This window comes from Crinia signifera, chromosome 1 (assembly GCF_055691185.1).
Source record: "Crinia signifera chromosome 1, ASM5569118v1, whole genome shotgun sequence".
In the NCBI taxonomy this organism is placed as follows: Eukaryota; Metazoa; Chordata; class Amphibia; order Anura; family Myobatrachidae; genus Crinia; species Crinia signifera.
In genome coordinates, this window is record NC_139217.1 from 132,655,747 (window position 1) to 132,668,083 (window position 12,337).

The 12,337-nt window shown below is 59.5% G+C and overlaps 1 long non-coding RNA gene across 1 annotated transcript; it reads left to right on the forward strand.

The window, feature by feature from the left end:
• Positions 1-1,359: 1,359 nt before the first annotated feature.
• On the forward strand, positions 1,360-8,221 carry LOC146026535 (uncharacterized). Its single transcript, XR_014454483.1, has 3 exons — positions 1,360-1,478; positions 3,204-3,367; positions 8,099-8,221. It is a non-coding gene; the product is annotated as an uncharacterized LOC146026535 (long non-coding RNA).
• Positions 8,222-12,337: the final 4,116 nt, after the last annotated feature.

Below are 12,337 nucleotides of genomic sequence, written 5' to 3' on the forward strand. Positions count from 1 at the left end.
TTTCCCATTTTTGAAAGCAGCAATTAATTACATAGCAAATTCAACCAGTTTTTTCAGTGTAAATGATTGCCGCTTTAACAAAGTGGGAAAATGCTCCCAAATTCTCTCACTTATAATATCTCTGCTGTCAAGACAAGTAACTCCCTCTGGGAGTTAGATTACCCACCTCTGCATAATTACAGTATGTGGAATTCTTTGAATTCTACAAAAAGGTATTCTATGAACTGTGCCAAGCAATTTTTCCCAACTCATTTACTACATCTTAAACAAGGATATCTGTTGGACAATATGCAGTTCAATTCATCAAAGAAGAATTAACAAAAAAGAAAATTATTTACATGATTTCTCTTTACATCAAGGTAAATGTATGGTGCAGGGAACACACACACACATTAAATATAGGAGCATAATTTAAGATAAGATACAAAGTATCCCCTTGCTCCTCTGTCCCACATTTATATACTAAAATGGCATATGTATCTGGTGATATCATGCTTTACTCTTGAAGAACCTGATAGTCATTTCAAAAATAAACCAGCATTTCCAGTGATAAGGCCAATTACCTTCCTGTTGTTTGAAAGGCCTTGCCTGGTGGTACTATGGACAGGTTTCGATTTGGGTGAGTTATTTTGTTTCTGTGCAGAGAAAATACTGACTGCTTTATTTCTACACTGCCAATATAGATCTCACTTTGAAGAAAAAACACACTTAAATCTAATTATATCTGCACATGTTTTATCTGCCCCACCTGCAGTGCACATGGTTTTGTCCATTTGAGAAGGAATTTGCCTCTGAGAGTGAACCAGAATAAGGCCCCATGTTAGGCATAATTAATCTCTCTATCCATTAAGGTAATATTATAAGGGCACGGTAGTGCCCTTATATTAAGGCTGAATCCAACGAACGGATTTTTCCCATAGGGAACTTTTCGGATGGGGGCATGGTGTTTGAGGGACTGCACCTCAAAAGTGACTGGGTGTACTGAGCTGAAATTTGGCATGTACGCGTAGAATCGTCAACCGGTGCTGCATACCAAATTTCAGGGCGAAATATTAAAAAATGAGCAATTGGGAGCGATCTAAACTTCCAACTGCCAGTTTTTTTCTGAGACTTCAGAAATGACACTTTGTCACCCATGTTAGTCTATGAGGGTTTTTTTGGGAAGGCATAACTCGGGGTAGGGGAACAATTGAGACTTGGGATTTGTTTTATTAGGTAGATATTGTCCCAGTGGAGTGCCTTTTGGGGTTGAGGATTTTCAGATAGGTACAGTTTTTTTATAATTTAGTGAAACATGCCCCATTATAGAGATAGGAGCTCCAACTTGTTGCGCATGCGCAGTCCCGCCACTAGGGGGAGTCCTCAGATTGGCTTCACTTCAGTGTACCAAGATGGCCGACGGTGAAGCTAGTGTGAAGTGCTGCGGCCAGAGCCTCCTGCAGGTCCCCTCCATAAACTTCTGCCTGGCCAGCGTTGAGGTACCGGGTGGGGGGAGAGTGAGTGGGGGGCGCTGGCAGCTTATTCATGGGGTGAGTGAGTGAGTGGGGGGCGCTGGGAGCGAGGGGGAGTGTGGCTGTCTGTCCTGCTGCTGACATCCATGCGCTGCAGCCTCAGTGTGCACGCCTCGTTATTAATACTAAACTATCTCTGTATGTATGCTCTCCCTGTCCTGTCACCCTGCAGCAGAGAGTGACAGTGTGATTTCAGCTGCAGGGTGACAGGACAGGGAGAGCGTACATACAGAGATCTTCAGTGCAGACACTCACAGCGTATTGTTCAATTGTTGTATTAATCTAGCCAGCAGCTGCTGCTGCCTCCAGAAGCACCCGGTGTATGTAGCAAGTCCTCTTGTGGCCACCCCACCCCACCCCACGGTGAGTGCCTGCCCCACCCCACCCCATTCTGAGTGTCTGCCGTAGTAGATCTCTGTATGTCCACTCTCCCTGTCCTGTCACCCTGCAGCAGAGAGCGGCTGTGTGCTTTCAGCTGCAGGGTGACAGGACAGGGAGAGCGTACATACAGAGATCCATACATACCTCCCAACTTTTAAGTCCTTAGAAGAGGGACACAGGCCGTAAAATAGGGGGCGTGGCTACCTGAAAGGGGGCGTGCCCTATATTCACGTCTGCCTGCAAGACAACGCCCCCATTTTGACGCTGTGGGGGTTGGGATGGCCATCATTGCCATTGCCATCGATGGTTGCCATCGATGGCAATTCTGCAACTGACCATCGATAGTCCTAAACTATGCAATGGATGACCATCGATATTTTTACATATCGATGGTCATCCATTGTGTTTGATTGGCATGTGGGCCAATCAAAACACGGAGGCGGAGCTTCATGGGTGTCAGGGGCGGAGCTAAGCTCAGTGTCCTGGCACTATGAAAAAAAAAAAAGCAAAACATTGTTTTGCTGTTCCATTGATGGTACTCTGCCCCCCCCAGTGCCCCCATGTGTACGCTGCCACCCCCCAGTGCCCCCATGTGTACGCTGTCCCCCCAGTGCCCCTTCGTGTGTACCCAGTCCTCCCCAGTGCCCCCCGTGTGTACGCTGTCCTCCCCAGTGCCCCCCATGTGTACGCTGTCCTCCCCAGTGCCCCCCATGTGTACGCTGTGCCCCCCGTGTGTACGCTGCCCCCCCAGTGCCCCCCGTATGTACGCTGTGCTCCCCCCGTGTGTACGCTGTGCTCCCCCCGTGTGTACGCTGTCCCACCCCCAGTGCCCCCCGTGTGTACGCTGTCCCACCCCCAGTGCCCCCCATGTGTACGCTGCCCCCCCAGTGCCCCCGTGTGTACGCTGTGCTCCCCGTATGTACGCTGTGCTCCCCCGTGTGTACGCTATGCTCCCCGTATGTACGCTGTGCTCCCCCGTATGTACGCTGTGCTCCCCCGTGTGTACGCTATGCTCCCCGTATGTACGCTGTGCTCCCCCGTGTGTACGCTGTGCTCCCCCGTGTGTACGCTGTGCTTCCCCCCGTGTGTACGCTGTGCTTCCCCCCGTGTGTACGCTGTGCTTCCCCCCGTGTGTACGCTGTGCTTCCCCCCGTGTGTACGATGTGCTTCCCACCCCGTGTGTACGCTGTGCTCCCCCCCGTGTGTACGCTGTGCCCCCCCAGTGCCCCCCGTGTGTACGCTGTCCCGCCCCCATGTGTACGCTGCCCCCCGTGTGTACGCATTGTTATTGTTATTATATTTCCTGCACAGACTCTGTCCTCCCCATGCTGCCGCCGGGACTCGTCGGGACCAGGATAAGGGTCTTCCACAGCCTGCGGCCTAACAATCTGGTGAAGCACCGGCCTTGAGTTGCCTCCGCCACCCGGAAGACAGAAAGCAGCCACCCGGGCCATCAGAGGAGCAGCTGCACCCAGGTAAATCCATCCACCCACTGTCCCTGTGTGTACCCTGTCCCCCATCCCCACCATACCTGTGTGTACCCTGTCCCCCCAACTGTCCCCCACACCAGAATCCCTGTGCATACCCTGTCCCCCCCACTGTCCCTGCATGTACCCTGCCCCCCCAGTGCCCGCCGTGTGTACGCTGCCCCCCCAGTGCCCGCTGCCCCCCAGTGCCCCCGTGTGTATGCTGCCCCCCTACAGTGCCCAGAGCCCCCTGTGTGTATGCTGTCCCCCCCCCCGTGTCGCGGTGTGTACGTTGTCCCCCCCACCCCAGTGCCCCCGTGTGTACGCTGCCCCCCCAGTGCCCCCATGTGTACGCTGCCCCCCCAGTGTCCCTATGTGTACGCTGTCCCCCCCAGTGCCCCGTGTGTATGCTGTTGTCCCCCCAGTGCCCCCGTGTGTATGCTGTGCCCCCCCATTTGTCTACGCTGTGCCTCCCGTGTGTATGCTGTCCCCCCCAGTCCCCCCTGTGTGTACGCTGCCCCCCCAGTGCCGCCGTGTGTACGCTGTCCCCCAGTGCCCCCCCATGTGTACGCTGTGCCCCCCGTGTGTACGCTGTCCCCTTCAGTGCCCCCCGTGTGTACACTGTCCCCCCTGTCCCTGTATGTACCCTGTTCCCCCCCAGTGCCTGCCGTGTGTACGCTGTCCCCCCCCCCAGTGCCCACCAATTGTATGCTGCCCCCCCCCATTGCCCCCGTGTGTATGCTGTCCCCCCACAGTGCCCCCCCCGTGTATGCTGTCCCCCCCAGTGCCCCCATGTGTATGCTGTTGTCCCCCCAGTGCCCCGTGTGTACGCTGTGCCCCCCCATTTGTGTACGCTGTCCCCCCCAGTGCTACCCGTGTGTACGCCGTCCCCCCAGTGCCCCCCGTGTGTACGCTGTCCCCTTCAGTGCCCCCCGTGTGTACGCTGTGTCCCGATGTCCCTGTATGTACCCTGTCACCCCCCCCAGTGCCCGCCGTGTGTATGCTGTTCCCCCCACTGCCCGCCGTTTGTATGCTTCCCCCCCAGTGCCTGTATGTACCCTGTCACCCCCCCAGTGCCCCCCCGTGTGTACGCTGTCCCCCCAGTGCCCCCCGTGTGTTCGCTGTCCCCCCCAGTGCCCCCGTGTGTACACTGCCCCCCCCCAGTGCACCCGTGTGTACGCTGTCCCCACCAGTGCCCCCCCATGTGAACTCTGCCCCCCCCAGTGCCCCCGGGTGTACGCTGTCCCCCCCAGTGCCCCCGCGTGTACGCTGTCCCCCCCAGTGCCCCCACGTGTACGCTGTCCCCCCCCCAGTGCCCCCGCGTGTACGCTGTCCCTCCAGTGCCCCCGCGTGTACGCTGTCCCCCCCAGTGCTTCCCGTGTGTGTGTACGCTGTCCTCCCCCAGTGCCCCCGTGTTTACCCTGTGCCCCCCGTGTGTACGCTGTCTCCCCCCAGTGACCCCCGTGTGTACGCTGTCTCCCCCCAGTGCCCCCCCCCGTGTACACTGTTCCCCCAGTGCCCCCCGCGTGTATGCTGTTGCCCCTGTGTGTATGCTGTCTCCCCACCAGTGTGTACGCTGCCCCCCCAGTGTCCCCCGTGTGTACGCTGTCCCCCTCCCAGTGCCCCCCGTGTGTACGCTGTCCCCCTCCCAGTGCCCCCCGTGTGTACGCTGTCCCCCTCCCAGTGCCCCCCGTGTGTACGTTGTCCCCCTCCAGTGCCCACCGTGTGTACGCTGTGCCCCCCCGTGTATACGCTGTGTACCCCACCGGTGCCCCCATATGTAGGCTGTCGTCCCCCACTGTCGTGTATGCTGTGCCCCCCCATTTGTGTACGCTGTCCCCCCAGTGCCCCCCGTGTGTACGCTGTCCCCCCTAGTGCCCCCCATGTTTACGCTGTCCCCCCATTGCCCCCGTGTGTATGCTGTCCCCCCACAGTGCCCCCCGTGTGTATGCTGTCCCCCCCAGTGCCCCCATGTGTATGCTGTTGTCCCCCCAGTGCCCCGTGTGTACGCTGTGCCCCCCCATTTGTGTACGCTGTCCCCCCCAGTTCCCCCCGTGTGTACGCTGTCCCCCCAGTGCCCCCCCCCGTGTGTTCGCTGTCCCCCCCAGTGCCCCCGTGTGTACGCTGTCCCCCCAGTTCCCCCCCATGTGTACGCTGTGTCCCCCGTGTGTACGCTGTCCCCTTCAGTGCCCCCCATGTGTACGCTGTCCCGATGTCCCTGTATGTACCCTGTCACCCCCCCCAGTGCCCGCTGTGTGTATGCTGTCCCCCCCAGTGCCCGCCGTTTGTACGCTGTCCCCCTCCCAGTGCCCCCCATGTGTACTCTGTCCACCACTGTACTGCAGCTGCACCCAGGTAAATCCGTCCCCCCACTGTCCCTGTGTTTACCCTGTCCCCCACCCCACTATCCCTGTGTGTCCTGACCCCCACCCCACTATCCCTGTGTGTGCCCTGTCCCCCCACTGTCCCTGTATGTACCCTGTCCCCCCAGTGCCCCCGTGTGTACACTGCCCCCCCCCAAGTGCACCCGTGTGTACGCTGTCCCCACCAGTGCCCCCCCATGTGAACGCTGCCCCCCCCCAGTGCCCCCGCGTGTGCGCTGTCCCCCCCCAGTGCCCCCGCGTGTGCGCTGTCCCCCCCCAGTGCCCCCGCGTGTGCGCTGTCCCCCCCCAGTGCCCCCGCGTGTGCGCTGTCCCCCCCCAGTGCCCCCGCGTGTGCGCTGTCCCCCCCCAGTGCCCCCGCGTGTGCGCTGTCCCCCCCCCAGTGCCCCCGCGTGTACGCTGTCCCCCCCCAGTGCCCCCGCGTGTACGCTGTCCCCCCCAGTGCCCCCGCGTGTACGCTGTCCCCCCCAGTGCCCCCGCGTGTACGCTGTCCCCCCCAGTGCCCCCCGCGTGTACGCTGTCCCCCCAGTGCCCCCCGCGTGTACGCTGTCCCCCCCAGTGGCCCCCGCGTGTACGCTGTCCCCCCCAGTGCCCCCCGCGTGTACGCTGTCCCCCCCAGTGCCCCCCGCGTGTACGCTGTCCCCCCCAGTGCCCCCCGCGTGTACGCTGTCCCCCCCAGTGCCCCCCGCGTGTACGCTGTCCCCCCCAGTGCCCCCCGCGTGTACGCTGTCCCCCCCAGTGCCCCCCGCGTGTACGCTGTCCCCCCCAGTGCCCCCCGCGTGTACGCTGTCCCCCCCAGTGCCCCCCGCGTGTACGCTGTCCCCCCCCCAGTGCCCCCGCGTGTACGCTGTCCCCCCCAGTGCCCCCGCGTGTACGCTGTCCCCCCCAGTGCCCCCGCGTCCCCCCCAGTGCCCCCGCGTGTACGCTGTCCCCCCCAGTGCTTCCCGTGTGTGTGTACTCTGTCCTCCCCCAGTGCACCCGTGTTTACCCTATGCCCCCCGTGTGTACGCTGTCTCCCCCCAGTGCCCCCCGTGTGTACACAGTGCCCCCCGTGTGTATGCTGTTGCCCCTGTGTGTGTGTATGCTGTCTCCCCACCAGTGTGTACGCTGTCCCCCGTGTGTATGCTGTCCCCCTCCCAGTGCCCCCCGTGTGTACGCTGTCCCCCTCCCAGTGCCCCCCGTGTGTACGCTGTCCCCCTTCCAGTGCCCCCCGTGTGTACGCTGTCCCCCTCCAGTGCCCCCCCGTGTGTACGCTGTGCCCCCCCCCCCCCCGTGTATATGCTGTGTCCCCCACCGGTGCCCCCATATGTACGCTGTCGTCCCCCACAGTGCCCCGTGTATGCTGTGCCCCCCCCCGTGTGTACGCTGTCCCCCCTAGTGCCCCCCATGTTTACGCTGTCCCCCCCGTGTGTACGCTGTCCCCCAGTGCCCCCCCATGTGTACGCTGTCCCCCAGTGCCCCCCCATGTGTACGCTGTCCCCCATTACCCCCGTGTGTACGCTGCCCCCCTCCCCCAGTGCCTCCCGTGTGTATGCTGACCCCCCCAGTGCCCCTGTGTGTACTCTGTCCCCCCAGTGCCCCCGTGTGTACCCTGTGCCCCATGTGTACGCTGTCTCCCCCCAGTGCCCCCCTGTGTGTATGCTGCCCCCCGTGTGTATGCTGCCCCCCAGTGCCCCCGAGTGTACGCTGTGCCCCCGTGTGTACGCTGCCTCCCCCAGTGCCCCCCGTGTATACGCTGTTCCCCCAGTGCCCCCCGTGTGCATGCAGCCCCCCAGTGCCCCCCGTGTGTACGCTGTCCCCCCAGTGCCCCCCGTGTGTACGCTGTGCCCCCGTGTGTACAATTTCTCCCCCCCAGTGCCCCCCGTGTGATCGCTGTCCCGCCTAGTTACCCACCATGTGTACACTGTCCCCCCCCAGTGTCTCCGTGTGTATGCTGTTGCCCCTGTGTGATTATGCTGTCCCTCGCCCAGTGCCCCCATGTGTCTACGCTGTGCCCCCTGTGTGTATGCTGCCCCCCCGTGCCACCCATGTGTACGCTGTCCGCCCCCCAGTGCCCCCGTGTGTGTACGCTGTCCCCTCAGTGCCCCCCGTATATGTACGCTGCTCCCCCGTATGTGTACGCTGCCCCCCCCCCAGTGCTTCCCGTGTGTGTGTACGCTGTCCCCCTGGCATCCTACATTCTCTACCATCCAGCCAGGGGACATGGCCGCCCGCCCGCCAGCCAGCAGCTCCTATCCCCGGCATCTTACATCCCCTACCATCCAGGCCGGGGACGTGCTTGCCTGGCCGCCCGCCTGCAGCTCCTAAAGCTGAGCCCTTTATTATTATTGTTAATATTATTATTATATTTCCTGCCCAGACTCTGTCCTCCCCATGCTGCCGCCGGGACCAGGTTCAGGCGCTTCCACAGCCTGCGGCCTAACAATCTGGTGAAGCTCCGGCCTTGAGTTGCCTCCGCCTCCCGGAAGACAGAAAGCAGCCACCTGGGCCATCAGTGGAACAGCTGCACCCAGGTAAATCCATCCCCCCACTATCCCTGTGTGTGCCCTGTCCCCCATCCCCACTATCCCTGTGTGTACCCTGTCCCCCACACCACTATACCTGTGCATACCCTGTCCCCCCCACTGTCCCTGCATGTACCCTGCCCCCTCAGTGCCCGCCGTGTGTACGCTGCCCCCCCAGTGCCCGCCGTGTGTACGCTGCCCCCCCAATGCCCGCTGCCCCCCCAGTGCCCCCTGTGTGTATGCTGTCCCGTCCCAGTGTCCCCGTGTGTACGCTGTCCCCCCCACCCCAGTGCCCCGTGTGTACGCTGTCTTTCCCCCAGTGCCCCGGTGTGTATGCTGTCCCCCCACAGTGCCCCCCATGTGTATGCTGTCCCCCCCAGTGTCCCGTGTGTACGCTGCCCCCCCAGTGCCCCCGTGTGTACGCTGCCCCCACCAGTACCCGGTGCCCCCCGTGTGTACGCTGTCTTTCCCCCAGTGCCCCTGTGTGTATGCTGTCCCCCCACAGTGCCCCCCATGTGTATGCTGTCCCCCCCAGTGTCCCGTGTGTACGCTGCCCCCCCAGTGCCCCCGTGTGTACGCTGCCCCCACCAGTACCCAGTGCCCCCCGTGTGTACGCTGTCCCCCCCCAGTGCCCCCATGTGTACGCTGTCCCCCCCAGTGCCCTCGTGTGTACGCTGTCCCCTCCAGTGCCCTCGTGTGTACGCTGTCCCCTCCAGTGCCCTCGTGTGTACGCTGTCCCCTCCAGTGCTCTCGTGTGTACGCTGTCCCCCCCAGTGCCCTCGTGTGTACGCTGTCCCCCCCAGTGCCCTCGTGTGTACGCTGTCCCCCCCAGTGCCCTCGTGTGTACGCTGTCCCCCCCAGTGCCCCACGTGTGTATGCTGCCCCCCCAGTGCCCCACGTGTGTACGCTGTCCCCCCACAGTGCCCCCCATGTGTACGCTTGCCCCCCATGTGTACGCTGTCCCCCCACAGTGCCCCCCATGTGTACGCTGTCCCCCCACAGTGCCCCCCATGTGTACGCTGTCCCCCCCAGTGCCCCGTGTGTATGCTGTTGTCCCCCCCAGTGCCCCCATACGTGTGCCCCCCCATTTGTGTACGCTGTCCCCCCAGTGCCCCCCATTTGTGTACGCTGTGCCCCCCGTGTGTACGCTGTCCCCCCCAGTGCCCCGTGTGTGCGCTGTCCCACCCAGTGCCCCCGTGTGTATGCTGTCCCCCCCAGTGCCCCCCCATGTGTACGCTGTCCCCCCCAGTGCCCCCGTGTGTACGCTGTCCCCCCAGTGCCCCCGTGTGTACGCTGTCCCCCCCAGTGCCTCCGTGTGTACGCTGTCCCCCCCAGTGCCCCCGTGTGTACGCTGCCCCCCCATGCCCCACGTGTGTACGCTGCCCCCCCAGTGCCCCACGTGTGTACGCTGCCCCCCCCCAGTGCCCCACGTGTGTACGCTGCCCCCCCAGTGCCCCACGTGTGTACGCTGCCCCCCCCCAGTGCCCCACGTGTGTACGCTGTCCCCCCACAGTGCCCCCGTGTGTACGCTGTCCCCCCACAGTGCCCCCCATGTGTGCGCTATCCCCCCACAGTGCCCCCCATGTGTACACTGTCCCCCCACAGTGCCCCCCATGTGTACGCTGTCCCCCCCAGTGCCCCGTGTGTATGCTGTTGTCCCCCCCAGTGCCCCCATGTGTACGTGTGCCCCCCCATTTGTGTACGCTGTCCCCCCCAGTGCCCCCCCATTTGTGTACGCTGTCCCCCCCAGTGCCCCCCGTGTGTACGCTGTCCCCCCCCAGTGCCCCCGTGTGTGCGCTGTCCCCCCCAGTGCCCCCCGTGTGTATGCTGTCCCCCTCAGTGCCTCGTGTGTACGCTGTACCCCCAGTGCCCCCCCATGTGTACGCTGTGCCCCCCGTGTGTACGCTTTTCCCCTCCAGTGCCCCCCGTGTGTACGCAGTCCCCCCAGTGCCCCCGTGTGTACGCTGTCCCCCCCAGTGCCCCCGTGTGCACGCTGTGCCCCCCAGTGCCCCTTGTGCATAAGCTGTGCCCCCCCTATGTGTATCCCATGTGTACATTGCCCTCCTTCAATTCCCTACAGTAAAGCTTCTACACTCTGGGTGCCATGCTCATTGCCAGGGGTTTCATGGGATGGATGTCTTGCCTGTTGACAGGGGTTTCATGCACTGGGACGGGTGTCATACTCAATGCCAGGGGTTTGTAATGCTTGTGGCCGGGGGTAATGCTCATTGCCAGGGGTGTGTTATCATTAAACATTTAAAAAATCTAATTTTATTCTTACACTGAAATTTAAAATAAAAATAAATTGAAAAAAGCTATGAAATTCCATTGACAAAAAACCTTACGGTTTCACACGTCCCATTAAGGCTTCTTACACATGATCTGGCATTTCTGAAACCTGTTGTAACTCTTCCACTCAAACGCCAAAAAGCAATGAAATTACGATCATTAAGGCTGACGCCTTAATGGACGTATTCCTTGCGCAATACAGATATGGTACGCCATCACAGCCTGTGGGTAAGTGCAGATTCAGCACTCTCACAGAGTGAGATTGCTGTCACTCACACAATGGTGGAGCTGCTAATTCACAGATTTGTGTGCTCATTGGAATACACACATGCAGTCTATGCAACTGAAGGTCTGAGCAGTAAACAGAGCCGAGAGGATGGGGTAAAAGTGGTGTTGATTGGGGTAGGAGGCAGTGTGGTGCAGATGGGGAGGAATAGAAATGCGTAGTGTTGTGGGAAGGCTAAGCAGCACTGATGGGGGACAAACGAAGCAGATGGGTGGAAAACAGTGGCACAGATTGGGGAAGGTAAGACAGAGTGATGCGATTGGATGGGAAACAGAGGAGCAGTTGGAGGAAAGACAGCACTGATGGGTGAGGGGGTTTGGAGCAAAGGGGATAAAGGGAAAACAGAGCAGCACAGATGAAGAGGGGAGACAGCAGTACAGATGGAAGGAAACTGTGTAATGGATGAGGTGGGCAGAGCAGCCTGGATTGAGGGGGAGACAGAGTATCACTAATAGAGGGGAAGCCAGTGGCACATATAGAAGGAAACAGTGGCATCTGTGTGGAAAGACAGGGCAGCGCAGATGGGGAAAGACACATTGGTGCAGATGAGGCAATACACACAGCAGTAGGTATCGGAGAAGACAGAACAGCATGACGGCGTATAGGGGAAGAAAGTGTAGATGCATAGTAATTGGGAGTATTATAGTTTTTGCAATTATGAAAGATGTTTTTGGTAACTGCATGTGAATACTAAATGAAATGGATATACTCTATGTAGTGAGTGTGAAAGATGTTGGACCCTGGGATAGTTTTAGTAATAGTGTTTATTCTAGCACCTGCCATCTTTGAAAACCTATGCAGTTCCTCTACCCTATCTGGGGTGTTGCTGTCTGCTGTAGTGTTTCTAGCAAAGGTCTAGTTTGCAGTGCTAATATACAGACCACACTGTGCTAGAAGCACTACAGCAGACAGCTACACCCCAGGCAGGGAAGAGGAACTGCATGGGTTTTCAAAGATGGTGGGTGCTAGAATGAACATTATAGTAACTCAGAGGTATAGACAGTTTTACATGATTGCGGGTACTTACAGTATTAGGATGAGTGCGCCACATAACTACTCAGACCTTCAGTTGCATAGACTGCATGTGTGTATTCCAATGAGCACACAAATCTGTGAATTAGCAGCTCCACCATTGTGTGAGTGACAGCAATCTCACTCTGTGAGAGTGCTGAATCTGCACTTACCCACAGGCTGTGATGGCGTACCATATCTGTATTGCGCAAGGAATACGTCCATTAAGGCGTCAGCCTTAATGATCGTAATTTCATTGCTTTTTGGCGTTTGAGTGGAAGAGTTACAACAGGTTTCAGAAATGCCAGATCATGTGTAAGAAGCCTTAATGGGACGTGTGAAACCGTAAGGTTTTTTGTCAATGGAATATATTCTATACTGTATTTGATCAATGGCAATGTCTATGGCAGGAGTCGATGAGAGATGTGCTGGAAACCATAATAAGGTGCAGGAAACCATGTGGCACAAGTCATTCTCAGGGAGGCGCTGAATGTACAGAATGTAAATA